This window comes from Bubalus bubalis, chromosome 12 (assembly GCF_019923935.1).
Source record: "Bubalus bubalis isolate 160015118507 breed Murrah chromosome 12, NDDB_SH_1, whole genome shotgun sequence".
NCBI classification, from domain to species: domain Eukaryota; kingdom Metazoa; phylum Chordata; class Mammalia; order Artiodactyla; family Bovidae; genus Bubalus; species Bubalus bubalis.
The window spans coordinates 68,781,568-68,797,287 of NC_059168.1; positions in this window are offsets into that span (position 1 = coordinate 68,781,568).

Here is a 15,720-nt window from a genome sequence, read left to right on the forward strand (position 1 = left end):
CCTGGGTTGGGAAGATCCCCTGGAGAAGGAAATGGCAACCCACTCCAGTATTCTTGGCTGGAAAATTCCATGGACAGAGGGGTCTGGTGGGGTATAGTCCATGGGATCTCAACAAATCAGACACGACTGAGTGACTATGCACAACCACACACAATATCCCTGTACTCAAGGTCAATGCTCTTGCTACACAACAAGAATTTCTGCAATTCCTCCTTCATATTTGGAATTACTACCTTGAACAAAGTGAAGCACAAGTCTTCCCTTCCTCTCTCATCTCCTTGTGATGAATTCCTGTCTCCTCCAGAGTACTCCTTCTCCACAAGTTAAAGGGCTGACTTTTGTTGGAGGTGGGGAGGGACCCTTCATCCTGATATTGGAGGGCTTAATTTTTGCTTCAAAGACTCCTTCCCAAGAGTTCCCATAAGGCCTAGGAGGTTTATGCAGATTTAGCTCTCCTCCACTTCCCCACCCCTCACCTGTACCAGAGTACTTGGGCAGGTTGGCAGAACAGGCAGGACTTTGACCCAGGGCCACACAGCTAATGAGGAACATCTTCATTATTCAAACAGCATCCATGTTCTTCTACTTAATAAGCCTCCCAGCTCTGCTAATAAAAGCTCTACTCAAAGAGAAGCCACATGTGTCCTGAGCTCACTCATCCAGCACAACAGCTGTCAGGCCAGAGGAGGCCTATGTTCTACACAGATTTCTTATGTTTAGCTAAGAATGATCTAGATCTTATTAGCTGCTTCAGTGAGCAACTGCAGACTTTTGCACAACCCCTCAGTTGGAATGATTAACCCCGTGGAACATTCACATCAGAGGGAGACCATATGCTTTTCAGAACACCCCCTCCCCCGGTACCCTCAGAGAAGTGAGTGACACTGGAGCCTGTTCCCCAGTAGAGTTGTGCGTGATGGAGATTTGGGGAGAATTAGCATGCCGCCGTGATCAGCGCATGAGCCAAAGGAGCTGTGGACATCGTCAGCCAGCCCTCCCCACCTTCCTGCCATTCACATTCTTTGCAGGTGCCCTTTTCCAGATCTGGAGCTGCACTATAATTCCATGGGACCTAGAATAAAAATTACAACTGAAAACCTGGGAAGGACCTTTTTATGGAATGTTACCAAAGGATGATTGTAAAACAACTTGAGGACCTCAAATAAAAGGTATGTGGAGATACACTCAGGAATTGGTCTCTACATCCATTCTGTCCATGAAGGACTTATGATCATCTGTTCCATTTGGAGAGGGCTTCCAAGCTGTGCCCACATTGACCATTTTAACTGATCTACCCTGGGAAGTGGGAAAAAATGAGATTCACCCCGCTTTGCAGGTGAGAACATCAGAACTCAGTGGGACTGACTAGCTTGCTCAAGTCTTAAATTCTGCCCGCACAGGTCTTCCTGTCTTGCCTCTTTAGCACATAGTTGACCACTTCTCCATGACTGACTTGGCAGCCTCCAGGGCCTGCTGAGCTCCAAGTGGCTAAATTAGGTCTTGTTTCTATGGCATGGTGAAATCAATGCCTTCCTGTCTTCAAGAACTGACTGACTCTTTCTAGGTTCCTAGAAATCCTCCAGCTCCGAGGAGACATTGGCTGCTGTCTTCTGGCTCTGGGCCTTATTCCTGCCTGGAGGGTTATGGAGGAACCCAGAGCTCCATGTTCACACTAGTCTGACCTTGGGGCAGCAGGATGTGTCCAAGGCTATGAATTTTGGGAATCCATGTGAGCCCAGTCAACACTAAGTGTGCCTGACTTCCTTCCAGCCTCTGTCCTGCCCCAGCCTGCTAAGTTGCTTCAGTTGTGTCCGACTCTGTGCAACCCCATAGATGGCAGCCCACCAGGCTCCCCCATCCCTGGGATTCTCCAGGCAAGAACACTGGAGTGGGTTGCCATTTCCTTCTCCAATGCATGAAAGTGAAAAGTGAAAGTGAAGTCACTCAGTCATGTCCGACTCTTTGCGACCTCATGGGCTGCATCCCATCAGGCTCCTCCATCCATGGGATTTTCCAGGCAAGAGTATTGGAGTGGGGTGCCATCGCCTTCTCCGCCTGCCCCAGCCTAGGGAAATCCATTTCCCTGATGGTCCAGGGGCTTTTGAATTGGGTGCCCAGAGGTCTGGGCTTCAGCAGAGGGGCTTTCTCATCTAGTATGGAGATCCCAGGGGCTATGTGACTTGAAGACCCTGGAGCTGTTGCTCCCAAGTGCCAAGACTCTTAAGCCTCCCTCTCCCCACACACCAAATTTAGGTTTTTATGAAGCCTAAGTTTCTTGCAAAGATAATTGCATATCACAATATAATGATCATTACTTGCCCCTTTGCCTCTCTCCTGTGGCTCTGGTTACTAAGGCACTTCAACTCCTCTACTGTCTCTGAGCCTCGCAGCAGCCCTTTGAAATAATATTCAAGTCTCTGAAGACTTGCTCTTCCCGTTGCCTGAATCCTGTCTCCACCCTCCTCTACTTCACCTCCCCCAAGCCACGTCTCCCTGATCACTTCCTCAATTAGGACACAGCTAGAACCTGTCACCATGTCTCCTTTCACCTCTAGAACCACTGTGGGCACAAGCCACGTCTGTCTGTCTGTGATCCCACCCAGCTAGTGCCTACCTTCTCTCAGAGTCCTTACCACATCAATGGACTTGGGGGTGCTGAGCTCAAAAGATGACCCCCAAACAATTCTGCCTCTTCGTGTATGTGCTTTCTTCTGCCCCATCCAGAATCGGAACCTATGTCTTCTCTACTTGAATTTTGGCTGGGCCTGTGGCTGCTTTGAGGAAATGACCTGTGCCAGGACTGGCACCTTCTGCCTCTTTCCTCTTGGGATACTTTTCCTGGGGTGCTCTTTGGAATCCAGCCATGATGCATTGGGAAGCCCAGCTGCAGAGCTAGGCCACAAGCAGTCCCTCCAGTTGCAGTCTCTGCTCCACTCTCTGCTGCTGCCATGTGAGCAAGCCACCTTGGATGTCTGGGCCTCCAGAGGACTGCATCCCTGGCCAACATCATGTGGAACAGAAGAACCACTATGCTGAACCCAGGCAACCAACACAGTCATGAGATAATAAGAGTTATTTGTCGTCACTAAGTGTTGGGTGATTTGTTATAAGCGATGGAAAACTGAAACAATTTGTTTGTGTGCTCTGCCAGACTGTAAACTTCTGGAGGACAGGCGCCAGTGTCTTGGTCATATTTATGTGCCCAGCACCTAGTGCAGTGGTCTAGCTCAGTGGTTAAGAACTCAGATCTGTTTTCAAAGGGCCTGGAGTTGATCTCTACTCCACACCAGTTGTGTGGCCGTATCAGCCACGGTTCAGTTAGGGCAGAAGAACTACTAAGAGTATTATAAGCCTAAGAGACTTATTCCAGGAATTGGACCTTAAGAAAATATGGCAAGAGCTGGGAGGATGGAGGTCTAGAAGGGGAGTCAGAGGTTCAGAGTGTCTACTCTGTCTGTCTGAAGTGGACAAGTCAGAGCTTTCTGGGAAATGATGATACCAACATGCTCAGCCCCTAGAGTAGATGGATGCATAGCAAGGTCCAGGGGATGCGTAGCAAGGTCCAGTGAATACTGCCCCCTGTCTACCTACTGCCTCTGCGGGCTCACTGTCAACCTTCCGGTTGGGAGTGGGGGCCCTCTATTATTCTGGAGGATCAGCAGTCAGAGTGACAAGCTAGATATGAAACAGAGGAGAAGGAGGACAAGCTGTGACCTGCTAGATGCCTTTGCATCCGTCCAACACCATATGCAACCAAGGTAACCTTCAGAGAATAATGGCCACTGCTCCACTTTCACCTTCCAAATCTCCTATAACCCATCGCCAGATGGGGAAGGGAATCTGGGAAGTGTAGCTCCCATCTAAACTGGACTGACAGCACCATGCAGCTTTTGGCCTGTAGCAAATTACTTTTCTCTGAGCCTTGGTTCCTCATCAGTAAAATAGAGATAGTAATACTTACCAAACTCAGATTACTGGAAATATTCAATGAGAAATACATGCATAGTTGTCATATTCTAAATTCTCAATGCGTGCTAGCTGTGTTCTTTGTATTAGAAGAAGCCCATTCATGTTTGTTGGATGAATGAATTGAAACTCTTTGGCAAGACATAAAGGGGGCAGGAAATAAGTCATGCCTTAGAAGTTCAGGGCCAAGCTGGAAGACTGTGGACCTCTTGTGGGACGTTTGAGGCCAGAATAAATCTAGAAAATGTCTGTTAGACATCATCTGCGCCAAATGGCATTAAGAATCAAGAAACCAGTACTGTGAGTTCAGTCCCATTTCATATCAATCCGTCAGTTCAGCTCTTCCAAGCCCAGATAAAGGCTTCCCTGGAGACCAGGGTATCCAAGTATCAGAAATCCTGAGTCCTAGCTCAATTCTGCCACTATTTACTCTATAAACTTAGGTAAATCCTTCATCTGCTGTTGGGCTCTGTCTTCCCATCTGTGCATGAAACAGCTGGACCAGATAATCAGAGGGTCTTTCTGTGCTTTCCTTCCACAGGGACCACTGAATGGAGGTGACATTCAGTTCAGAAAACTGCAGCCCACTCTAGAAGGGTCAACTATTCCACCTCACAGTGAAAATGAGACCATTGCATATGTGCAACTCACACTAACTTCTGTAATGCATGCATTCCAAATTATAATTATGGGGATAAATCTGAAATGCATGGTGGTAGATGCAGAGCCAGCCCATATTAGCTACCAGCGTGGGGGGCAGGAAGTGATGTGTTTTCATCACCTACAACGTATCATGTGTTTGACACTCAGCGTTTTATCATCCTTATGGTGACCCTGAGCCGGGCGTTATCATCCCTAATTTTCGGTTGAAGAAATAGAAGCTCAGAAAGGTTGAGCAGCCCTGAGCTCTGCCCAGGTTCAAGCAGTGGCTCCATGATGACTTTGAGGTTGAACTCAAACTGGCTTGTTCTCAGAGCCTGTGCTCATTTCACAGCACAAACTTCCCCTTTGGGAAAGTCCAAAGTTCCACCCTGAGAATGGAATGACTTTCAGTCTCTGCTGAAGACAGGCAACTCAAGCTGGAGCTTTACTGACAAGGCAGGCAGGAAAAAGAGCTGTTGGCACCAGAGGTCAAGTCATGGTGAATGTCAAGGGTACAAATGAGGGCAGGGATGCCAAGCCAGGCTTCACTCATCATATGGTGTTATCTAATTCGTGAACACCAGTATTAGGGCTCCAAGGGAAGCAGAGGGTTCTTAGCCTTCTATCTTTAGTTTGAGAAAGGAGAGGGGGAAAGAAGCCAGCATCAAAACTGGACCTGTGGTGCCCCATGAAGGCTTTGCTCTATCATGGGAAGTTTTGCAAATGTGGACATTTCCCCCCCTTTAATTCTCTAAGGCTGCCCAGAATTTCAGAGATACTAGCCATAGTGTGTGTCTCCAAGATAATCTGCCAACAGTGGGTGGGCCGAAACCAGTTGTGGGAGCTAGGACAGGATCTGGGGCCTGAGAGCACATGTCTTTGACTGGATCTGCACTAAGCAGATATTTGACACATAGCAGGACGTTGATTTGGAGAAGGCGATGGCACCCCACTCCAGTACTCTTGCCTGGAAAATCCCATGGACGGAGGAGCCTGGTCTGGTGGGCTGCAGTCCATGGGGTCGGGAAGAGTTGGACACAACTGAGCGACTTCACTTTCACTTTTCACTTTCATGCATTGGAGAAGGAAATGGCAACCCACTCCAGTGTTCTTGCCTGGAGAATCCCAGGGACGGGGGAGCCTGGTGGGCTGCGGTCTCTGGGGTCATACAGAGTTGGACACAACTGAAGTGACTTAGCAGCAGCAGCAGCAGCCCGACATTGACTGAGTGGCTAGGAGGGTGGGCAAAGTCACTAGGCCTTAGGAAAATCTAGGAGAGATTCCAGAGCAGGTTTTGCAGAAGACAGGGGAATGTGAGATGCTGGTGCTCCCTTTGGTAGGGCAAACAGATGCCTTCATCTGGTGGCCTGCCCTGACCTCACAAGCTCATCACTCTGGTTCCACTCTTAACCCCAAAGTCCATCCTTCACACAGTCCTAGTGTGATCTCTTTATTCACCATGTAACTCAGACAATGTGACAGTTCTCCAGTAGACAAGCAATATGCAATGTACATCTTACACTGTGGCCCGCAAGGCCCAGCTTCCTCCCACCTCCTACCACTCTGCACCTCAGTTTATTTGCTGTAGAAACCAAGCAAATACTCCCCATGCACACTTCAGCCAGTGTAGACTCAATAAGTGCTGAATGACTTAGTAAGTGGGCAAGCAGACCTGAGCTACTGATCAGATTGTGTCTGCCCCTTGATCTTTTTTTTCCAGCTTTACTGAGATATTATTGACCTGCAACATATGTAAGTTTTAGGTGTATATCACACTACAAAATTACTACCACAGTAAGTTTACTTAATACCTTTATCCATTCACATAATTATGATTTTATGTGTGTGGTGATAGCATTTAAAATCTACTCTCTTAAAAGCTTTCTAATATAGAACACAGTTGTTAATTACAGTCAGCATGCTGTGCAGTAGACCCCAGATCTTATTTGCATACAGCTGGAAGTTTGTGCCCTTTGAACCAACATCTCCCTATTTCCACCCAGCCCCTGGCAACCATCATTCTACTTCCCATGAGTTCAGCTCTTTTAGGTTCTGCATGTGAGAACATACAGTATTTGTCTTTCTCTGTTCAACTTATTTTACTTAGCATAATGCCCTCAAAGTGTTAGTGTTAGTCACTCAGCTGTGTCTGACTCTTTATGACACCATGGACTGTAGCCCACCAGGATCCTCTGTTCATGGAATTCTCCAGGCAAGAATAGTGAAGTAGGTAGCCATTCTCTTCTCCAGGGGATCTTCCCGACCCAGGTCAAACCCGATCAAACCCTGGTCTCCTGCACTGACGGCAGATTATTTACTGTCTGAGCCACCAGGGAATGCCCTCAAAGTCAATCCATATTGTTGCACATGGCAAGACTTCCTTCTTTTTTCTGGTTGAATAATATTCTGTTGTATGTGTACATCACATTTTCTTTATTCATTCAGGTCATTGATGAACACTTAGGTTGTTTCCATGGCTTGGCTGTTGTGAATAATTTTTCAATGCATATGGAATGCAGATATTTAAGATAGTGTTTTCATTTCCTTCAGATAAATACACAGGAATGAAATTGCTGGATCATATGGTAGTCCTTATTGCCAAATTCAGACTTAAATTGAAGAAAGTAGGGAAAACCACTAGACCATTCAGGTAGGACCTAAATCAAATCCCTTATGATTATACAGTAGAAGTGAGAAATAGATTTAAGGGCCTAGATCTGATAGATAGAGTGCCTGATGAACTATGGAATGAGGTTCATGACATTGTATAGGAGACAGGGATCAAGACCATTCCCATAGAAAAGAAATGCAAAAAAGCAAAATGGCTGTCTGGGGAGGCCTTACAAATAGCTGTGAAAAGAAGAGAAGTGAAAAGCAAAGGAGAAAAGGAAAGATATAAACATCTGAATGCAGAGTTCCAAAGAATAGCAAGAAGAGATAAGAAAGCCTTCTTCAGTGATCAATGCAAAGAAATAGAGGAAAACAACAGAATGAGAAAGACTAGGGATCTCTTCAAGAAAATCAGAGATACCAAGGGAACATTTCATGCAAAGATGGCTCGATAAAGGACAGAAATGGTATGGACCTAACAGAAGCAGAAGATATTAAGAAGAGATGGCAAGAATACACAGAAGAACTGTACAAAAAAGATCTTCACGACCCAGATAATCACAATGGTGTGATCACTGACCTAGAGCCAGACATCCTGGAATGTGAAGTCAAGTGGGCCTTAGAAAGCATCACTACGAACAAAGCTAGTGGAGGTGATGGAATTTCAGTTGAGCTATTCCAAATCCTGAAAGATGATGCTGTGAAAGTGCTGCACTCAATATGCCAGCAAATTTGGAAAACTCAGCAGTGGCCACAGGACTGGAAAAGGTCAGTTTTCATTCCAATCCCAAAGAAAGGCAATGCCAAAGAATGCTCAAACTACCGCACAATTGTACTCATCTCACATGCTAGTAAAGTAATGCTCAAAATTCTCCAAGCCAGACTTCAGCAATATGTGAACCGTGAACTTCCTGATGTTCAAGCTGGTTTTAGAAAAGGCAGAGGAACCAGAGATCAAATTGCCAACATCTGCTGGATCATGGAAGAAGCAAGAGAGTTCCAGAAAAACATCTATTTCTGCTTTAATAACTATGCCAAAGCCTTTGACTGTGTGGGTCACAATAAACTGTGGAAAATTCTGAAAGAGATGGGAATACCAGACCACCTGATCTGCCTCTTGAGAAATTTGTATGCAGGTCAGGAAGCAACAGTTAGAACTGGACATGGAACAACAGACTGGTTCCAAATAGGAAAAGGAGTATGTCAAGGCTGTATATTGTCACCCTGCTTATTTAACTTCTATGCAGAGTACATCATGAGAAACACTGGACTGGAAGAAACACAAGCTGGAATCAAGATTGCCGGGAGAAATATCAATAACCTCAGATATGCAGATGACACCACCCTTATGGCAGAAAGTGAAGAGGAACTAAAGAGCCTCTTGATGAAAGTGAAAGAGGAGAGTGAAAAAGTTGGCTTAAAGCTCAACATTCAGAAAACGAAGGTCATGGCATCCGGTCCCACCACTTCATGGGAAATAGATGGGGAAACAGTGTCAGACTTTATTTTTGGGGGCTCCAAAGTCACTGCAGATGGTGACTGCAGCCATGAAATTAAAAGACGCTTACTCCTTGGAAGGAAAGTTATGACCAACCTAGATAGCATATTAAAAATCAGAGACATTACTTTGCCAACAAAGGTTCGTCTAGTCAAGGCTATGGTTTTTCCAGTGGTCATGTATGGATGTGAGAGTTGGACTGTGAAGAAAGCTGAGCACCGAAGAATTGATGCTTTTGAACTGTGGTGTTGGAGAAGACTCTTGAGCATCCCTTGGACTGCAAGGAGATCCAACCAGTCCATTCTGAAGGAGATCAGCCCTGGGATTTCTTTGGAAGGAATGATGCTAAAGCTGAAACTCCAGTACTTTGGCCACCTCATGCGAAGAGTCGACTCATTGGAAAAGACTCTGATGCTGGGAGGGATTGGGGGCAGGAGGAGAAGGGGATGACAGAGGATGAGATGGCTGGATGGCATCACTGACTCGATGGACGTGAGTCTCGGTGAACTCCGGGAGTTGGTGATAGACAGGGAGGCCTGGTGTGCTGTGATTCATGGGGTCCCAAAGAGTCAGACATGACTAAGCGACCTGATCTGATCTGATCTGATGGTAGTCATATTTTTTATTTTTTTGAAGAACTTCCATACTGTTTTCTATAATGGCTGTAACCAATTTACATTCCCACCAACAATATACATGGGTTCCCCTTCTCCATCTTCGCCCACACTTATTTTCTCCATGGTGACCATTCTAACAGATATGAGGTGATATCTCATGGTTTTAATTTGCCTTTCTTCTAGTGATCAATGATGTTGAGCATCTTTTCATGTACCTGTTGGCTATTTGTATGTCTTCTCTAGAAATATGTCCATTTAAATCTTTTGCCCATTTTTTAGCTATTATGTGAGTTCCTTATATATTTTATGTATTAACTCACCAGGCAGATGATTTTCATCTATTTCCTCCCATTCTGCAGGTTGTCCTTTTATTTTGCTGATTGTTTCTTTTGCTGTGCAGAAGCCTCTTTATCTTTTCCAATCCCCTTCTTCTGAGCGTAAGGACCTCTTTGGAGAAAGTCAGTTTTTCACTTTCCTCTCACTAGATTTGACCAAATTCCCACTCACTCCTCCCAGCATCTATTAATAGAAGAAGTTCTTAAAGGGACTTGTTCAGCCAAACATAAATCCTGATGCAGTGATCATGAGAGCCCTGTAGAGGGGAAGTGACTGGGCCAAGGTTAGGGAGAGGCAGGGCAGGGCCTGGGCTCCAAAGTCAGGAAGAAAACTCCGGGACTCACAGCCACCATGGAGGACCCCCAGATGGAGCCAGTGGCCTCAGCATTCCTTTGGACCCCAATAGGCTATGACCCAGGATGGGATGCAGTCCAGCATCTTGCGTGCCCTGCTCACTCCACAACAGCCTCTTGGCTGAACCTGAGCCCCTGCTGCCTCCAGGATCTTTGAGAACATCTTGAGTCAGCCCCAAGAAGGATGGCCTCCCTGTTCTAAGAGCAAGAGGGAAGCCAAGGAGGAAGATAGAGGAGGCATCTAAGTTCACTGTGAGGTGGGAGAGGAATCTTCCTTCTGGAGGAAGGAGGGACCCCGCATGAGGAAAGGAGGTGCAGCAACGTAGCAAAAGCGTGCAGATAGCATCACTTTTTACAGTCCACACAGGAGGGATGAATGTAGGGGCCCCAGAGCCAAACCTGCTGAGTTTTCCAATCTCAGCTCTGACTCTAGGACCTCAGCTAAGTCACTTAACTCTCTAAACCTCAGTTTCCTTGTCTGTGAAGCAGGAGAGTAGGAGGTACCGCTCTGCAGTAGACTCCTACTCAGAGGCCCTCAGTGCAGCGTGCTACTACCCTGGTGAAGTCCCCTTCCATCCTGACTCTGGGTGTGGCTCTGTGACAGGCTGTGGCCAAAGGGACATGTGCACAGGTGAAGCAAGTGGGGGTCTGGTAAGCACTTGCACACTGGAGGTGGTCCTTTGAGGACATCTCTTCTTAGAACCCAACCACCACACTGAGGAAACCCAGGCAGGCCTGTGGAGGAGAACAAGGCCTGGCCAAGAGCCCCACTGAGCTCCCACCAGCCAGCAGCAGCGCCACCTGCCAGCCATGTGACTGAGGCCATTGTGGACCATCCAGTGGGTCCAGAGCCCTGGTCCGCACCATGTGAAGCAGAAGAAATGCCTGGGCAATGCACAGAATCACAAGAGAGAGTACATGGTTGTTACTGTAAGTCTCTAGGGCTTAGGAGGTTTGTTACCCAGCAACAGAAAACCCAAGCATGGTCCCCTGAAATGCCAGGGAAGATTCAAAAGGATAATCCACATAAGATGTGCAGCACAGTGCCTGGTGAGAAGCAAGTGCTCCGTAAAGGTAGTGACTGTACTGTGGCCACTTATCATCCACCAGCCATGGTGGCTCATATGGTAAAGAAGCCGCCTGCAATGCAGGAGACCTGGGTTCGATCCCTGGGTCAGGAAGATCCCTTGGAGAAGGGAATAGCAACAGAGAAGGCAATGGCAACCCACTCCAGTACTCCTGCCTGGAAAATCCCATGGATGGAGGAGCCTGGTAGGCTGCAGTCCATGGGGTCGCTAAGTTGGACATGAATGAGCAACTTCACTTTTACTTTTCACTTTCATGCATTGGAAAAGGAAATGGCAATCCACTCCAGTGTTCTTGCCTGGAGGATCCCAGGGATGGGGGACCCTGGTGGGCTGCCATCTATGGGGTCACACAGAGTCGGACACGACTGAAGTGACTTAGCAATTAGCCAGTATTCTTATCTGGAGAATTCCATGGACAAATGAATCTGGTGGGCTACAGTTCACGGGGTTGAAAACAGTCAAACATGACTGAGCAACTTACACACACACATACACACTCACACAGCCATAGAATATTAGCCCTCTCACTATCCACACACAGATAAGAAGTTTGCAAAGCACTTTCCTGTACTTATATTATGGCAATAGAAACCCCAAAAGGATTAAGGGCCATGCCCACGATGACTCAGTGCCTACATGGCTGGGCTAAACCCAGACTCACAACATCCATAGCCCAAGCATCACGCCATATAACCCCAAACACTTGCTCACATACAGCGACGACTGGTCTTGGGAAGAAATGCAACAGCGCAGACGTAACGCTTTCCTAGAAAAAGCTATCTTAGGATCCCATCCTTAGTGTGTGATTAGAAGCAGAATACTTAGAGCAAGTCTTAGGTTCCACATCTCACAAGTGGACGCAGTGACTGGGGCCTGGCTTCCAGCAGGGAATGCTATGAGATTCAAAGCAAAGTGTGTGTGGAACAGGGGGATGGGTTTTTGGCAGTTTTCTGCAGAAATCTGTGACAGGGTCTGGCCTCTTCCCATGCCCAAAGTGGGCATGTGCCCTGCACCAGATGGTGAGGGGCACACAGTAGGCCTACATGCCCTGGCCTCAGAGCATGTGGTATCCGGGAACCTCTGCCCCCACCGCTGATTGGGAAAAGGGTGCCACGGGCCTCATCACTGAGCAGCCTGCTGCTGGCCCCCAGCCTGCGAGAGAAAAGTGGTGAGCAGAAGCTGCCCTTTGTTCTGCCTGACAGCACCCCCATTTGGATGTGAGCAGCCCCCCTCATACTCCTACCCCCTGACCTTCTTTTCTTCCAGCCAGAAAAGGTGATGCACTGGCCCGGCCGCTCCCAGATTTGATATTTGTCTTCTCATCTCAATAGGAAAACTGTGGGGATGTTTCCCAAAAAGTGAGTGGGGAGCACGTGGCTTGCTTGAATGACAGACGCCCACAGTGGAAAAGTTGATGACTCCTCGGGCCTCGAGGTGTCTGAATAAAGCCGGGAAGGGACTGAATGAACAAGCCACGTGTTATCTGGGAAACAGCATCTTGGCAGCAGGGACCGCAGGGAAAGAATTTTGATGAGCATGGTTCCTCCAGCTCCCCAGATCTGACGCCCTTACACAGCCAGAGGATGGTCATCCAACTCAGGAACTGAACGTTCCTACAGGAGTGCTAACTAACTTACAGAGCACAGGCAAACCTGCCAGGATCCAGTCTGGGGTCCCCGTAGTGCCATGAATAGAGTCATGGGTGGCCTCAAGGCAGCCAGTCCCATGGCTCCTCAGGACCAGTGGGGGCATCGCCACAGCAGGGGCCAGCAGGATGGAGCTGGCAGCTGCAGGCCTCTCTCCTCAGAATGACCTGGTTCCTCAAAGCCCCGTGTGCCTGGCATCTGGCTGCAGGCCCAAACTCACCTATCGCTAGGCATACACCCTCCAGGCAGCCTGTCCCCTTCCTCATCCACTCGCTGCTCTGAGGGCCCAACGGGGAAACTGAATCTGCCACTCGATCCCCTGCAAGGGTGGGTCACTCATGGTAATCTCCCGGTTCCAACAGAGGTCTTGCAGAATAAAGAGGTGAAGAAAGACAGACCCTCCCTTCAGCCTGCCCGTGAGATGGAAAATACCCCTTGTGGGCTATGGCTTTTGTCATCTTATGGCAGTTTCTGACATAGCAGTGCTAGCTACTGTCTGCAATGCCTCTTTCCCTGGGCAGTGGACTGAGGGTGGTGCCCCTGCTCACCTACCATGTGTGGGGCTCCTCCAGCCCCGCCTGCGCCCAGACTTTGGCACCGGTAACAGTTTGTGCTTTGGGCAAGATGCCCTCTCTTGTTGACCCTCTTCATTTCTGTCTGATTGGCTTCACACCTCATAAACAGTGGTTTGTTTTTGTTTTGCAGAGAAGGAAAGCTTGTGTGTGAGCAGGAGGGACAAAGAGTAAAGCCCCCTCATCTTTTCTTCCTCCTTTGTGCAGGGCCCCACAGGCAGTGAGGAGATAATAAATATTTACTGAATTAAATCAGCTCAAACTTCATCCAGAGCATCTCAGACCAAGGGCTCATTTTACAGATGAGGGTGTGGGGACCCGGGGAGGGGACGCCCTCTGTGTGGGGCCTGAGAAGGGTGGACACACTGGACGCTTGTTAATATTGTCTGGGAACCTTGATGGCACCTGATGCTCAGCTGGCATCCTGACCGATTAAGTCAGAATTCAGGGGTGGGACCAGGTGGAGGTGTGAAAGCTCTGAAGATGATCCAGGTGATCTGGTTGGCAGGCCCTGGCCTCAGGGGGAGGTGAAGGCAGAGCCTATATGTGGAGACCAGACCAGAGAGGGTGCTGTCCGTGCCCCTGCAGATCCCCAACGAGGAGGGGTATCTTTGGTGAGTTGAGTGGATGGAGAGAGCACTGGGCATTTCAACACATGCGCATCTTGTGTCTCCTGGCCCTGCCGAGAAACCTGCACTGCGGTTGGATGACCCAGGACAGGCTAAGGGGCAGCAAGACATCCCAAGACGGTCCCGAGCCCAGACTAGAGAGAAAGGGCCAAACTCAGAGTCCCACTGTCCTGAAGCACGAGACAGGACCCCAGCCCTCCACGCCCAGCTTTCTCCAGACGTCTGTGCCTTCTTGTCATCAGCAAGAGAGCTAAAACAAGTATGGATCCTAAAATCTCTCAAGGCAGCAATTTTGTTTACCATTTTCTTACTCCAAGGGCACACTTTAGAGAGACCAGAACGATGCAGGCTCACCTACCATCAGGAGACACAGAGCCACCCATTCGGGGTCTGCGCAGTCGTTTTCTGCCCCGGACAGCACAGCACTGTATCAGGTTCTGCAAAAGATAAGACTTCTTAAAAATCATAATCACATACCATTTCACACCTAAAAATAATTCCTTAAGATCATTAAATATCCAGTTAGTGTAACTGACTATCTCATAGTTTATTTTTATGGTTTATTTACTCAAAAAAGGACCCAACAAGATTTACCCACTGCATTTGATTAATGTGACTCTGAAGTCACTTTTAGTCTATAGTTTTTATCAGTTATAAGCTGGATTACTTCCATTAAGAGAAACTTTCCTTCATCAAATACTTAGCTTGAGATACAATTTATGTAGGAAAGGAAGGTTAAATGCTAAATTCTTTTCCTCTAGATACCACTGTTCAGAGTAAATAATTAGTTATCCAGAATCCTCTAAATGTATCAATGTGTGTTTTTATTTATTTTGAGCATCATTAACTCTGGGCTTTTACCACACTTGACATCTTTCTCTGTATTTCAATTATTTCTCTTACTGATATTCAAACTGTCCCTCTTTGAGCGGTGGGAGCTTGTTTAAGTTGGCTCCTGAGTCTTTCAGTCCTGACTTTTTTTGGGTTTTGTTGTTGTTGTTTTTAAAATTTTATTGAAATATAGTTGATTTACAATGTTGTGTTAATTTCTACTGTACAGCAAAGTGATTCAGTTACACCTATATATATTCCTTTTCATATTCTTTTCCATTATGGTTTATCACAGAATATTGAATACAGTTCCCTGTATTATACAGTAGGAACTTGTTCATCCATCGTATAGAGAGTAGTTTGCATCTGCTAATTCCAACCTCCCAATCCTTTCCTCTCCCATCACCCCTTTGGCAACCACAAATCTGTTCTCTGTATAGTATCTCTGAGTGTGTTTCTGTTTCATAGACATGGTCATTTGTGCCATATTTTAGATGCCACATATAATATTATTTGATATCATATGGTATTTGTCTTTCTCTTTCTGACTTACTTTGCTTAGAATGATAATCTCTAGGTCAATGCATATTGCTTCAAATGGCATTATTTCATTCTTTTTTGTGGCTGAGTAATATCCATTGTATGTGTGCACCATATCTTCTTTATCCATTCATCTGTCAATGGACATTTAGCTTGCTTCCTTGTCTTGGCTATTTTAAATAATGCTGCCATGAACATTGGGTGTATGTATCTTTTTTGAATTATGACTTTCTCAGGATATATGCCCAGGAGTGGAATTGCTGGATCATATGGTAGCTCTACTTTTAGTTTTTATGAGGAATCTCCAAACTGTTTTCTGTAGTGGCTGTAACAAATTTATAGTACCATCAACAATGTAGGAGGGTTCCCTTTCCTCTACAACCTCTCCAGCA